The sequence below is a fragment of the Amyelois transitella genome, chromosome 11 (genome assembly GCF_032362555.1).
Source record: "Amyelois transitella isolate CPQ chromosome 11, ilAmyTran1.1, whole genome shotgun sequence".
Taxonomy (NCBI): domain Eukaryota; kingdom Metazoa; phylum Arthropoda; class Insecta; order Lepidoptera; family Pyralidae; genus Amyelois; species Amyelois transitella.
Genome location: NC_083514.1, coordinates 2,179,999 through 2,192,866, shown reverse-complemented (window position 1 = coordinate 2,192,866; position 12,868 = coordinate 2,179,999). Strand labels below are relative to the sequence as shown.

The 12,868-nt window shown below is 34.3% G+C and overlaps 1 protein-coding gene across 2 annotated transcripts in view; it reads left to right on the top strand.

Moving 5' to 3' along the window:
- Positions 1-12,868, top strand: part of LOC106135096 (uncharacterized) — a 98,136-nt gene that overhangs the window by 64,166 nt on the left and 21,102 nt on the right. The gene's annotated exons all lie outside the window — the stretch shown is intronic.

The window sequence follows — 12,868 nt, the reverse complement described above, 5'->3', positions numbered from 1 at the left end:
TTTTATCGGTCGTTTCATCTTGATCTGACCGAGGATCGAACCCAGAATATTGTAATACAGATAAATACACTTTATTACTACACCGAAAAAGATTATCCATAGCAATATTGACTATCAATCTACAACATAACAATATATACATTCAATATAACATAACAATATATACATTCGTATGCACAATAAAGATATTACAAACAAACAAACATAAAGTCGCATCTATGTCCCTTGAGGGGCAGACAGAGGCAACAGTATCAGAAAGACTCCATAGGCCACGAGAGATATGAATGGAGAGCGACGAATCTCAAATTTATATGCCTATCCATTAGTCGCCTTTTACGACGATCACGTAAAAAGAGATAGAGTGGTCCTATTTCTCTTTTCAATTAATGCCTGGGACCACAAACCGCTATCTTTTAAACTATCAATAAAGGGCCTGACTTGTCCGAATACCATAATGTTGACGTAGACAGGTGTTAGGCGGGGCGGTCAAAAGGTCAAACAGATTGTTGATTGTGTTCAGATCTGTTACGTTGTACCATTGACCTATTAGCTACTTGGGTGGTTTACGAATAGGCTTACTCGCTTTTGATCGGACATGGAATATTTTAGTGTCCTGTGGTTGCCATGTAAGGACACAGAAATGACATGCATACATACACATAATAGTCACGTCTATATCCCTTTCGGGGTAGACAGAGCCAACAGTCTCGAATAGACCGAATGGCCACGTTCAGCTATTTGGCTTAATGATATAATTGAGATTCTAAAAGTGACAGCGGTTGCTAGCTCATCGGAAATGACTATATGAAATTAGCCGAGTTAGAACAAACATTGTAAAAATTTCCCAAGTCTTTTGGTATAAAAAGTATCACTTACACTTTGAAGGCACATCGATGAGAATCTTTGGCACGCGCACACAAGTCTCGTACGGGAGGCACTTTTGACGCGGGCGCTGGGCACGCTTATCTTTATGGATAACTAGCGACCCGCCCCGGCTTCGCACGGGTGCAAAATTATAAATGTTATTATACATAAAAACCTTTCTCTTGAATCACTCTACCTGTTACAAAAAACCGCATCAAAATACGTTGCGTAATTTTAAAGATTTAAGCATACAGACAAACAGACTAAAATAGCAACTTTGTTTTATACTATGTAGTGATGATATCGATTTGTTTTTCTGTTCACTGAGTGAATACACACGATTAGAATTAACAATTATATGTTAAAGGATGTAAAGCTTGCTGAACTATATCATTAGATCGTTCCTGTCATGATAGCTTAAAATATTTTTTTTTTTTGTAAACTTTGACAAGTTATAATTCTGTACCCTCACTATTTTTTGCTCAGTAAGTACATTTTAAAGTTCATTGTGCGTATTCGGCCACTCCTTTTGTTGGAGTTGCGCAAATTAAGGGCACTGGCCGTTAATCTAACTAATACTTAGGTAATGTCCCACGATTTGTTACTGGTCAATATGAAATTCTTTAATGCGCTTCTAAATTGTGTTTTTAATGTAATTTAAATTATATTTGACCCATTTCAGAGTGTGAATGTAAGAACGAAAGGGTCATTCAGTATGAGTTGCACCATCTTAATGTACATACATACATATGTTCACATCTTAATGTAATGGTCAGAATTGTATTTGTCTGAATAAAAGCCTGTCAACCCTATTAAAACGATACGCTTATAAACTTGAGATTCTGTTAGGCGATGAGCTAGCAACCTGTCATTATTTAAATCTCAATTCTATCCTTAAGCCAAACAGCTGAACGTCGCATATCAGTAATTTCAAGACTGTTAGCTCCGTCTACCCCGCGAGGGATATAGACGTGATTATATATAGGTGTACAATTTTAATTAATCTCACTACTTATGGGTACCGTAATTGTTACATCCAAAGCTCAAACTTGACGTTAACTATAACTGACTAATCATCCTACTACTATTATAAAGGCGAAAGTTTGTATGGATGTTTGTTACTCTTTCACGCAAAAACTACTGAACCGATTACCATGAAATTTGGTATGTAGGTAGCTGAAGACCCAGAATAACACATAGGCTTTTTATCCCAGAGTTCCCGCGGGATTGATAGGGTTTCCATGCGGACGAAGTCGCGGGCGGCCTCTAGTAATCTATAAGTCACACTGACTAATCATAGTTTTGTAATCATACTGACTAATCATAGTTTATAAGTACGTATCAACTCAATGTACAATTCACACCCGCCAATATTCCGCTCAGAAATTTATTTAATTATCCATAAAAAAATAAGTCGTGTTATGCTAAAAATCAAAGATGCGCAATCTTATGAACGGCTATACAAAGAACTCGGTATGTTGATGCAAGGTCACAGAGCCGGTTGTTGGATATTACATACATATAATTGGTCGTCTTTAGAATAGCATGATATTATCTATGTCTGTATATCTGTAATTTTGTGTAAATGAAATGATACATACATACATACATACATATGATCACGTCTATATCCCTTGCGGGGTAGACAGAGCCAACAGTCTTGAAAAGACTGAATGGCCACGTTCAGCTATTTGGCTTAATGATAGAACCGAGATTCAAAATGAAATGATACGATAATGAGATTTCTTAATATTTCACTTTCGCCCGGAATTTTGGTTAGTTATCAAAATAAAATAAAGTTCAAATCTATCTGCGTCGTAAATAAATAAATAAATAAGTAAATATTGTATTTTTTTTTTTAATTGTGATGATGATGAAACACGCAAAAGTAAAAATGTTTAGTTAAATTAAATCTTGTTTATATATATACCTATAAAGAAAAAATACAAAAATCGGACTTAATAAAATAAGTCAGCATCGAATTGAATAAGATAAATCAAAATATTGATTCACACGACTTAAATTTAGATAATCACCTATTAATAGTGTAGGTTCAAACCAAATTGTCTTTACAAACTTTAATCCGATCAAGGCATGTTCCGATTAGATCCTTTTTATCCTTTTTTTGACCACCACGGGGTAGAAAGATATTATCATACTCTCACGCTATAACTAATGATTGTATAAAGAAAAGATGATACAGATGTTGAGTACATTAATCAACGTATACATACATACATATAATCACGTCTATATGCCTTGCGGAGTAGACAGAGCCAACAGTCTCGAAGAAACCAATAGGCCACGTTCAGCTGTTTAGCTTAATGATAGAATTGAGATTCAATTAGTGACAGGTACCTAGCACATCGCCTAAAAGAAGCATCCCAAGTAAGCCTATCCCTTAGTCGCCTTTTACTACATACATGGGAACGAGACGGAGTGGTCCTGTTATTTTTTATTAGTGCCGGGAACCGCACGTCACTAATAAACGGTGAAATTATATAAGTTTATATAAATGTATAAATTGTGTATGCGATATAACTAATTATCAATATCTTTTCTGAAATCATGAACGTGTTTAGGAGGTAAACATCTATACCCTATTTAATATAGCCCAACATACATTCCTCATGTTGTCCACGTTGCGTGTTACATGTAAATCTAAATGTCTATTCAATATCTTAGTATTATGCTTATAAAACTGTTTTCATTAAATGATTTTTTCATTTTTAGGCGTTGGGCTAGCAACCTGTCACTATTTTGAATCTCAACTCCACCATCAAGCCAAACAGCTAAACGTAGCCTTTACATGTTTTTTTTTTATTTTTGACTCTGTCTACTCCGTATGGGATAAAGACGTGGTTATAAATATGTATGTATAGATTTATTCCTGATTAAGTCTCAACTTCCATCTGGATCTTGACTGTTGTTACCAACAACTGATATTTCGCTATTATTAGAGAAAAAGAGGTATTTTGTAGGAATAATTTTTATACCATTCTTAAACTGAACACTTAATATAATATTAGCCTTAAATTATTTTGAGTCGGACTTGAGACAATATAAACTTTATAAAAATTTTAGATAGTCTTTGTTTTACATCCATAAAGAAAATTATCCGCATAACTCGATAGAAGATTTTTAAGATAGAAGATAAATTATACATACTGAAATTAACGCTAACTAATTTTATTTCATCTTACTTTGATGGTTTTTGATAGTTTTCTAACTTTTAATAGTTTTTCTGACGTCCACCGAGCACCGCTCGGTCACCCAGGTACTTTCATCCTATAAAGCGAAAATCAAAGCGTATGTAAACTCAATTAGTTTTGTAGATAAATCTATCACGAGAACCAGTCCTAATCGACGTTATTTCCATATAAATCGAAACGCAATGAAGACATCACACTATAGCAAGAGTAAAATTACCCTTTAAGGAGACGTAAAGTCGTTTTTTTAATTTATTACTAATACATAATTTAAAACAGATTAATTAAAAAAATACCAAAACAATTCAATTTTATGAAAACTTATATATAACCGTGTGGTTTCTTGAAGTATCTTCCATATTCTTTTTCTGTAAGAAGATTATACACAAAAAAATTCCCATACTTTGGTCTTCAGGCAAGTAGTGAACTGAGAAGCTTATAAAATATATACTTTATATAACAATAAAAACTATACACACATATATGAAAACCTTTAAAAAAAATTAAAAATATCAAACTGACATAAATCCTACTTATATTATAAATGCCAAAGTTTGTGAGTATGTCAGGATGTCAGTATGGATGTTTGTTACTCTTTCACGCAAAAACTACTAAACCCATTACTATGAAATTTGGTATTATATTACGATTTCTATAATTAGCATCTATATCCCTGCTTGCTATGGTCACCGGCCTTCCAACAAAAACACTATTGTACTGATCCAAGTTATCAACGAGCCGATTACTAATAATTGCACCCCGCCCCGCTCGCCTCATGATAGGTGGTTACCGATAATATCTCAATTTAAATTAACTACACAATGCCTCCTGACTCTCCATCAAATGTCGAGTCGTTAGAGAGGCACGCCTGTTATATGTTGTGTACTTTATGGCGATTGGATGCCGATGGTACACTTTAAGTCTTTCTATTAGAATAGAATAGATTTATTTTCAAAATTATAACTACTACCGCTTCCAAAGCGCATGTGTAGAAGAAGCGGCGGAACAAACTACACTGCAGCATTTTCACCAGACAACAATTTACAAATATATGTACGTACATACATACATACATATGGTCACGTCTATATCCCTTGTGGGATAGACCGAGCCAACATTCTTGATTCATATTTTTTAATGTGGACAATGTGCATTCGTCTGTAATAACTACCTGTCACTATTTGAATCTCAATTCTATCATTAAGCCAAATAGCTGAACGTGGCCATTCAGTATTTTCAAGACTATGGCTCTGTCTACCCCACAAGGGATATAGACGTGACCATATGTAGGTATGTATGAAAAACAATAGCTGTAATGTAGCTGTCGAATTTATTGGCTTATGGCATAAGATTTGATCATTTCCTTCGTTAACCTTAATTACATCGATGCTGTTTTGTTTTTGTTTTTGATTAATTGGAAATGCGTCATGGAGCATTTATTGATTTATTTAAATTTATAATGCACGATCCAATTTTCCAATTATGTTGAAGTAGGTAATAATTGCTTTTAGCTACTTAACTAACCTTTTGGCAAAATGTCGAGAAATTTCTGTTTATACGCCTATACATGCCCGGCACTTTAGAATAGGACCACCCCTGTCTTCCCCATGGATGTCGTAAAAGGCAACTAAGCGATAAGCCAATACATTACGATTCTTCATTTAGGCGATGGACTAGCAACCTGTCAGCCAAGCCATAGCTGACTTGGCCTGTCAGACTTTAAAACTGTTAGCTCTGTCTACCCCGCAAGGCGTGACTATAAGTATGCATGTATGTACGCCTTTATGCAACGTTTTACTGGCGCCTACTAAGAATTTCCATAGAATCGTGAGAATGAATACAGATTACATAAATTAGAATCCACTGTGGTCAGAACACTCACGATCACACACTTTGGGATACAAATGTACATACATACATACATATGGTCACGTCTATATCCCTTGCGGGGTAGACAGAGCCAACAGTCCCGAAAAGACTGAATGGCCACGTTCAGCTATTTGGCTATTTGGCTTAATGATAGAGTTGAGATTCAAATAGTGACAGGTTGCTAGCCCGTCGTTTAAAAGAGGAATCTCAAGTTTATAAGCCTATCCCTTAATCGCCTTTTACGACATCCATGGGAAAGAGATGGAGTAGTCCTATTCTTTTTGTAATGGTGCCGGGAACCACACGGCACAATTAGAATAACAACAAGATACAAATGTATCTTATTGTTATTCTAATGAATTTAAATCATTGCGTCTGTGCGTAAAAGTAATTTTCATGTTATAAATTCATTTATCAGCCCCACGATTATAATCAAGTCTTTATCCCTTGCGGGGTAGACAGAACCAACAATTTTGAAAAAATATACCTTCAGGGAATGGGAAGGTTTGAATTTACGGTTAACATGTTAACAATTTTCTTATATCATACACTAGCTGTGCCCGCAACTTCGTCCGCGTGGAATAGTTATCTTGGGCATCATTGAAGCCCTCAAGGATGAACAATTTTCCCCGTTTTTTTTACATTCTTCATTATTTCTTCGCTCCTAATAATTGCAGCGTGATGTTATACAGCTTAAAGCCTTCCTTGATAATTGGTCTATTCAACACAAAAATAATTTTTCAATTCCAACCAGTAGTTCCTGAGATTAGTACCTAAACAAACAAACAAACTCTTCAGCTTTATAATAGGTATTAGTAGATATTGATTAAAAAAAAAACATTGTGAGAAAACCTATAATTCTTTACATACTGACAGATTGCAAGCTTGAACGGGAAATTCTAGGTTTTTATATTTTTTTCGTATGTAAGTAGGTATTAAAATATTTCTTTCCAAACAATACCCCTCAACTTTCTGTGTCTGGTCCACTCTCACCCGTTACCTTCCGAGCTGAACGTTATGTTAACCAAACATCTATGCATAGTTTAAACGGCCCATTGTTTCAAACTAACACACATGTTACGGTCACCGACGCTAAATGCAAGTGCACCGTATGAAACATTCGTGAGTCTGTGCATATAGAATTGTTTCGTGGTATTTCATTATAGAATAGATTTTAAAAAAAGAATCTGTCTTCCCCCAAAGAGGATCAAAGTCGTGAAATCTGCACGGACATTCAGATATTCGGATTCAAAGATCTCGTTTAACTGGATGATTTCTTAATGATGAAATAGAGATTCAGAGATAAGAGTCAGTTTGCTAGTTTCCCAAGTATATCCCTTGAGATGGAGTCAGTTTGCTTCTTTCCCAAGTTTATGCCTTGATTGTCGAAGTTAAGTTTCAGAACCGATTACATACATACATATAGTCACGTCTATATCCCTTACGGGGTGGACAGGGCTAACAGTCTTAAAAAGAGCGATAGGCCAACTTCAGCTTTTCGGCTTGATGATAGAATTGAGATTCAAATAGCGATAGGTGGCTAGCCTATCGCCTGAAAGAAGAATCCCAAGTTCCCGCGTTTACGCTATATAAAAAAACCGTCAGAATTTTCAAGGCCTTTCAACTATGTTAATAAGGTCTTCAAAGTTTATGGTCGACATGTCGATAACCATCTATAGTTTAAGAATTCAGCGACAATCTTGGTCCAGGCGCAGGAATTTAACGAAATTCCCACAATGGAGCGATGGGCATGCGTAGTTACCATCCTACGGCATAGCTGTGCTTAAATACTTTATAGAATAGATTATATTTAAACTATAAGGTGTATCTTGGACTCGAAGATGTAACTTGAAACCAACGTTCTGGTGGATTTTACTGATACATACATATTCAAATAGTGACAGGTTGCTAGCCCACCGCCTAAAAGAAGAATCCCAAGTTTATAAGCCTATCCCTTAGTCGCCTTTTACGACATCCATGGGAACAAATTTTTTATTACTGATTGATTTTACTGATACATACATAAATTTTTATTTTTAAAAATATATCACAATAAAGCGTTTAATATTTTAATTCATGACGATCGAATAAATAAACTCTCAATTCTTTTAGACGATATTTATTTATTATTATTATTTTCAGCTAAACGTGATCTTCAAATCTTGCGACTCTTAGCCCTGTCTGCCCCGTAAAGGATTAAAACATTAATGTTTTTTAATACATACGTATTTTCGTTTTTGGTATTTGAACCCGCGACCTCTAAGCGATCTCGTTACAATCATAGAAAGTCAAATGTATTCCAAGCTGTCAAAGTAATCAGGAGTGGTTTAAAAAAACCTGTCAAATGCGAGTTGAACTCGCACACCGAGGGTTCCGTGTAATCTAAGATTATTATTTTCTTATTTTTTTTTTAATAACGCCATAGTCTATGGAAGAGTATTCGATATACTTATTTTAACTTTGACCAGTGAACTGGACAATAAATAAAAGGACACAAACTTATATTTACGGGCGTATCATACATTTTGTATAAAGCGAACTACATTCTTAAGTTTGTAATAGTTTTTTTCTGTGTTCTAACTAAAAATTCGCAAATGTTTCCCTTTATCTTCCTCACTCTGCACTAAATTTGATGATTGTATATATATATATGTATAAATAAAACCTTTTGGAACCACTACGTATCCTATATACATATAGGCACGTATAGGTTTTGATTTTCAATATAACGGGTCAATTTCTTTTTCTTTTAAGGACAGATCCCTAAAAAATGATTGAATATATCTTTGATTGCGAGCACAGACAATCAGATGGCGCAGGCGCATATCCTTATCATCCTATTGACAGGTCTATAGGGATCACGATAAATATTTTTTTCAAAGGAGAAAATCATAGTATATTTCCCGGAATTCCCGCAGGAACAGCAATCAGCGGGATTTTTCTTTTTACGAAACCCGATACAGGTACTCCAGATATGGAGCAATATATTTCAACTCTTCGCCAGAACATATCCTTTTCAACCCATTGACAGATCATGATAAATATTTTTTAAATTAAAAACTGGTTTTGCACAGTTTTTAACGAACTATACACTATCATATCATTAATCTAGTTGACTGAAAGATATGTATCTCTCCTAGGTATAAGTCCGCCAGATGTTAAGCCTGAGCAACGTTAAACATACTTATAATCATGTCTTTTCCCCAGGCGGGGTAGGCAGAGCCAACAGTCTTGAAGAGACTGAAATGCCACGTTCAGCTTTATGACTTTATGTTGGAATTGAGATTTCTAACCCATCTCAAGTTTATAAGCCTATCCCTTAGCCACCTTTTACGACCTCCAAGGAAAAGAGATGGAGCGGTCCTATTCTAAATTGTTGGGAACCACAATGCACAAATCAGGCTACAGTTTTGAATATTGTGAATCCTTTTCTATAAATAGTTGAAATATCAAATTTTACCGATAACAGCATAAATTAAGTTACAATAGGGAGTAAATTTTTTGTTTTTTTTTTCGCAACAACAATTCCAACGTCAATGACAATGTTTTACTGACAATTGGCCTAATATTGATCATTAATTCACTTGAGCAATCACTAAATTGTGTGCCAAGTGCAAGACATAGAAACACGAAAGTATAGAATGGACAATCGCTTGTACATTTGCCCATATTAATATTGTTCACAATGACGATTACGATACACTTTTGATTGTTTTTTTTTTATATCTATTAAAAAGGTATATTTTTATAACTAGGATAGGTGCAGTTATAGTATATAATATATTATATTAGAAATAGCATATGAGTGAGTCCTTTTCTCTAAACAAGAGGCTAAGGTACGTTTTAGAGACCCATCAAACGTTGTTGATGTTTTCCTCAATTATAAGAGCAACGGTTAGCAATCAAACTAACGTACAACCGCATAACTAGCTGCGTGGTTCTCTATGTACGGTAATGGAAGCAAATTCCAGTGAATTTAGGCAAATCTCAGAAAAGAGTCACTAATTGGTAGCGGTACGGTAATATTAGAACATCGACTCCGAAACGAAAGTGACCATTCTGTAACTACTCAATTCTATGATCCAACTTACTCAAGAGTTACAGAAAGCTATTAAACTAATTATTATGTTATTTATTGTTCATCCATTCGATCAGCTGCCAGCAATAGTATTGTGTTGGGTTCCCTGCCTTATCATTAAGGCCTGAGGATTAAGTAATTGTCTTTAGGATACGTCAGTAATTAATCTTTTACTGTCACGGACGAATGGAGTATGGGAAGTTACGAAAAGAACCCAATGTAGTTCAGAAATGTGACTTTTAATAAGAGTTAACATACATACATATGGTCACGTCTATATCCCTTGCAGGGTAGAAGGAGCCATAGTCTTGAAAAGACGTTCAGCTATTTGGCTTAATGATAGAATTGAGATTGAAATAAATAAGAGTTAACAGAAGTTAACAATAACTATTTTATAAAATTAAGAATGACTGGATAAAAATGAGGATACTGACTGACTGACATATCAACGCTCAGCCCAAATCATTGGGTCTAGAGATCTGAAATTCAGCATCTAAGTTCCTTGTATGTCTAGAAGGTCATAGCATATTACCCGGAATTCCCGCAGGAATGGAAATCAGCTGGATTTTTCTTTTTACGAAATAGGTATACTCCAGAGATGGAACAATATATTTCAACTCTTTGCCAGAACAAATGAAACTCTATGGCTGATATGTTAACTTATATTGTTGATAGCAAAACACACGATTAAGATATTACAACATGATAAACTAACGATAAGAGTTACTGAGATGATGGGGGGGAATGAGATAAAAAATTATATGGATTGGAAACCATACTACCACACTTGATTGAAGTCGAATCAGAGATTACTCTGTTAATGATAGAGTGTGCTCAAGAATGGTAACATTTTAACATAGACATAGATATATGTTTTTTATATCACAATTTTCTAGTTCAATTGCGATCTAGTTTTACATTTAGGAAATATAAAAAGAAATACATTAAATCGACAGAGCTTTGCCAAAAAAATATCGGAAAATATAAAAGAATATTGAAAAGAAGGAAAAGGTGCTTTTGCATTTATAATATTATTTATTCGAGCTCGTATACCTAATGTTTAAAATGTATTGTTTAATTTACGTGCAGGCCGCCAACAAAACAGTAAAAATTTCAAGAGACAAAAAAGTACGACCGTCTTTTGTTAGTATTTCACTCAATTATTTAAAGACGCAATAAGTTACGATTATTTTTATGTTTTGAAGTTTTTATATTACCTATAATTTTCTTTATTTATACCGACTACTATATTAAATACCATGTGTATTTTTTTATATCGTCTTATTACGAGTATCTACCTATATACCTACGATAATAACAACGTAACCATTAAGTATTTTTAGTTATGTATATAGTATTTAATTTAAAAAAAAAATACTTTCACGCTATGCTCTCTGCCATATTTAGGTACCTATCATTATGCGCAATATCTGCGCGCTCTCCTGTTATCCAGTTATTCTAAGAATAAAATCTATTGGCTTACGAATATAAACATTAGATTTGAACAGATTATCAAAACATAAGGAGCAATTGAAATGTTTATACGTAATCGATACAAATCGGTTTTATTCGATATTTACGTCAGTATAATCGATGCTGTCGATCTACATTTGTTCTATTGTTTTTACCCGACTGCATTAAGTTAAAAATGTTATTACGTTAATGCTATCGATACTACATTTGTTGAAGAGAAAAATGACAAGTACGAGTTTTTCTAAATAGAAAATATTTTGGAGTTAAATATGCGTGTTTCTTATATAAGCACCATCATCATTATGTGACATTAATTAAATTCTGATTTTGATTTGTAAAAGCCTTTTTAGAAAAAGCAAACGGATGGTATACTATAAATTTTATCTTATTTTTTATCTCTACATCAGAATAACACATAGACTACAATTTATACACTAACAGGGCTACGGGTAACAAGTCATCTATAAACAAATACCATTCTGACATCAATACATGAAATGATCCTAGATACAAACCATTAATTAGCGTTTGAAATTAATTCAAAGCTGACCGCATTACCTTTCATAAGATTAATATTTCTTAGTGGGCGGTCGGGCAATGCAACTGTATGCAATACTAGTCCAGTATCGATATACGTCAGCGGTAGTTGCGATAAATTTGCTACGATTCAATCCAGCAAAGGGCTAATAAACTTGAGATTCTTCTTTTAGGTGCCGTGTGGTTCTCGGCACCAATACAAAAAAGAATAGGACCACTCCATCTCTTTCCCATGGATGTCGTAAAAGGCGACTAAGGGATAGGCTCTGTCTACCCGCAAGGGATATAGACGTGATTATATGTTTGTATGTTACATACATGTTGAGACTCATATAGCGACATATAATATCCCATCCCATCACATTTTTTAAAGCTTATCCCTTGATTTTACCAAACCACACGGGACATGACTGACAATAGAATGAAAAAAAAATCTTTATGTGCTTTTGATAAGGGTTTGCATAAATTTGCATGGTGTAGCATAAAACATATTTAGGTACTCCTGATCAGCTATTAATTATAGCATGCAAATTTTATATTATAATATGTAACGATAACTGCTAATGATAAGTAACTACAGAAATATTTAAAATAACATTCATTGAGAAACAAATTTTGAAAACACACGAACATGCAGACATTCCGTCTCCACTGACGATGTTCATTGTTCGAAACGTAAACACAATTTTGAAAGCCCGCCAAAAACACAAACTCTGCTGATCTTAAGCACTTCAATGATTCAATGCAATCGAAACAAACATAATTGATTTTCTCTTGTAATGTCAACATTTTGTTTGGAAAGCGCACTTGATTTGCATAACATTGCCATTGCGCAGAA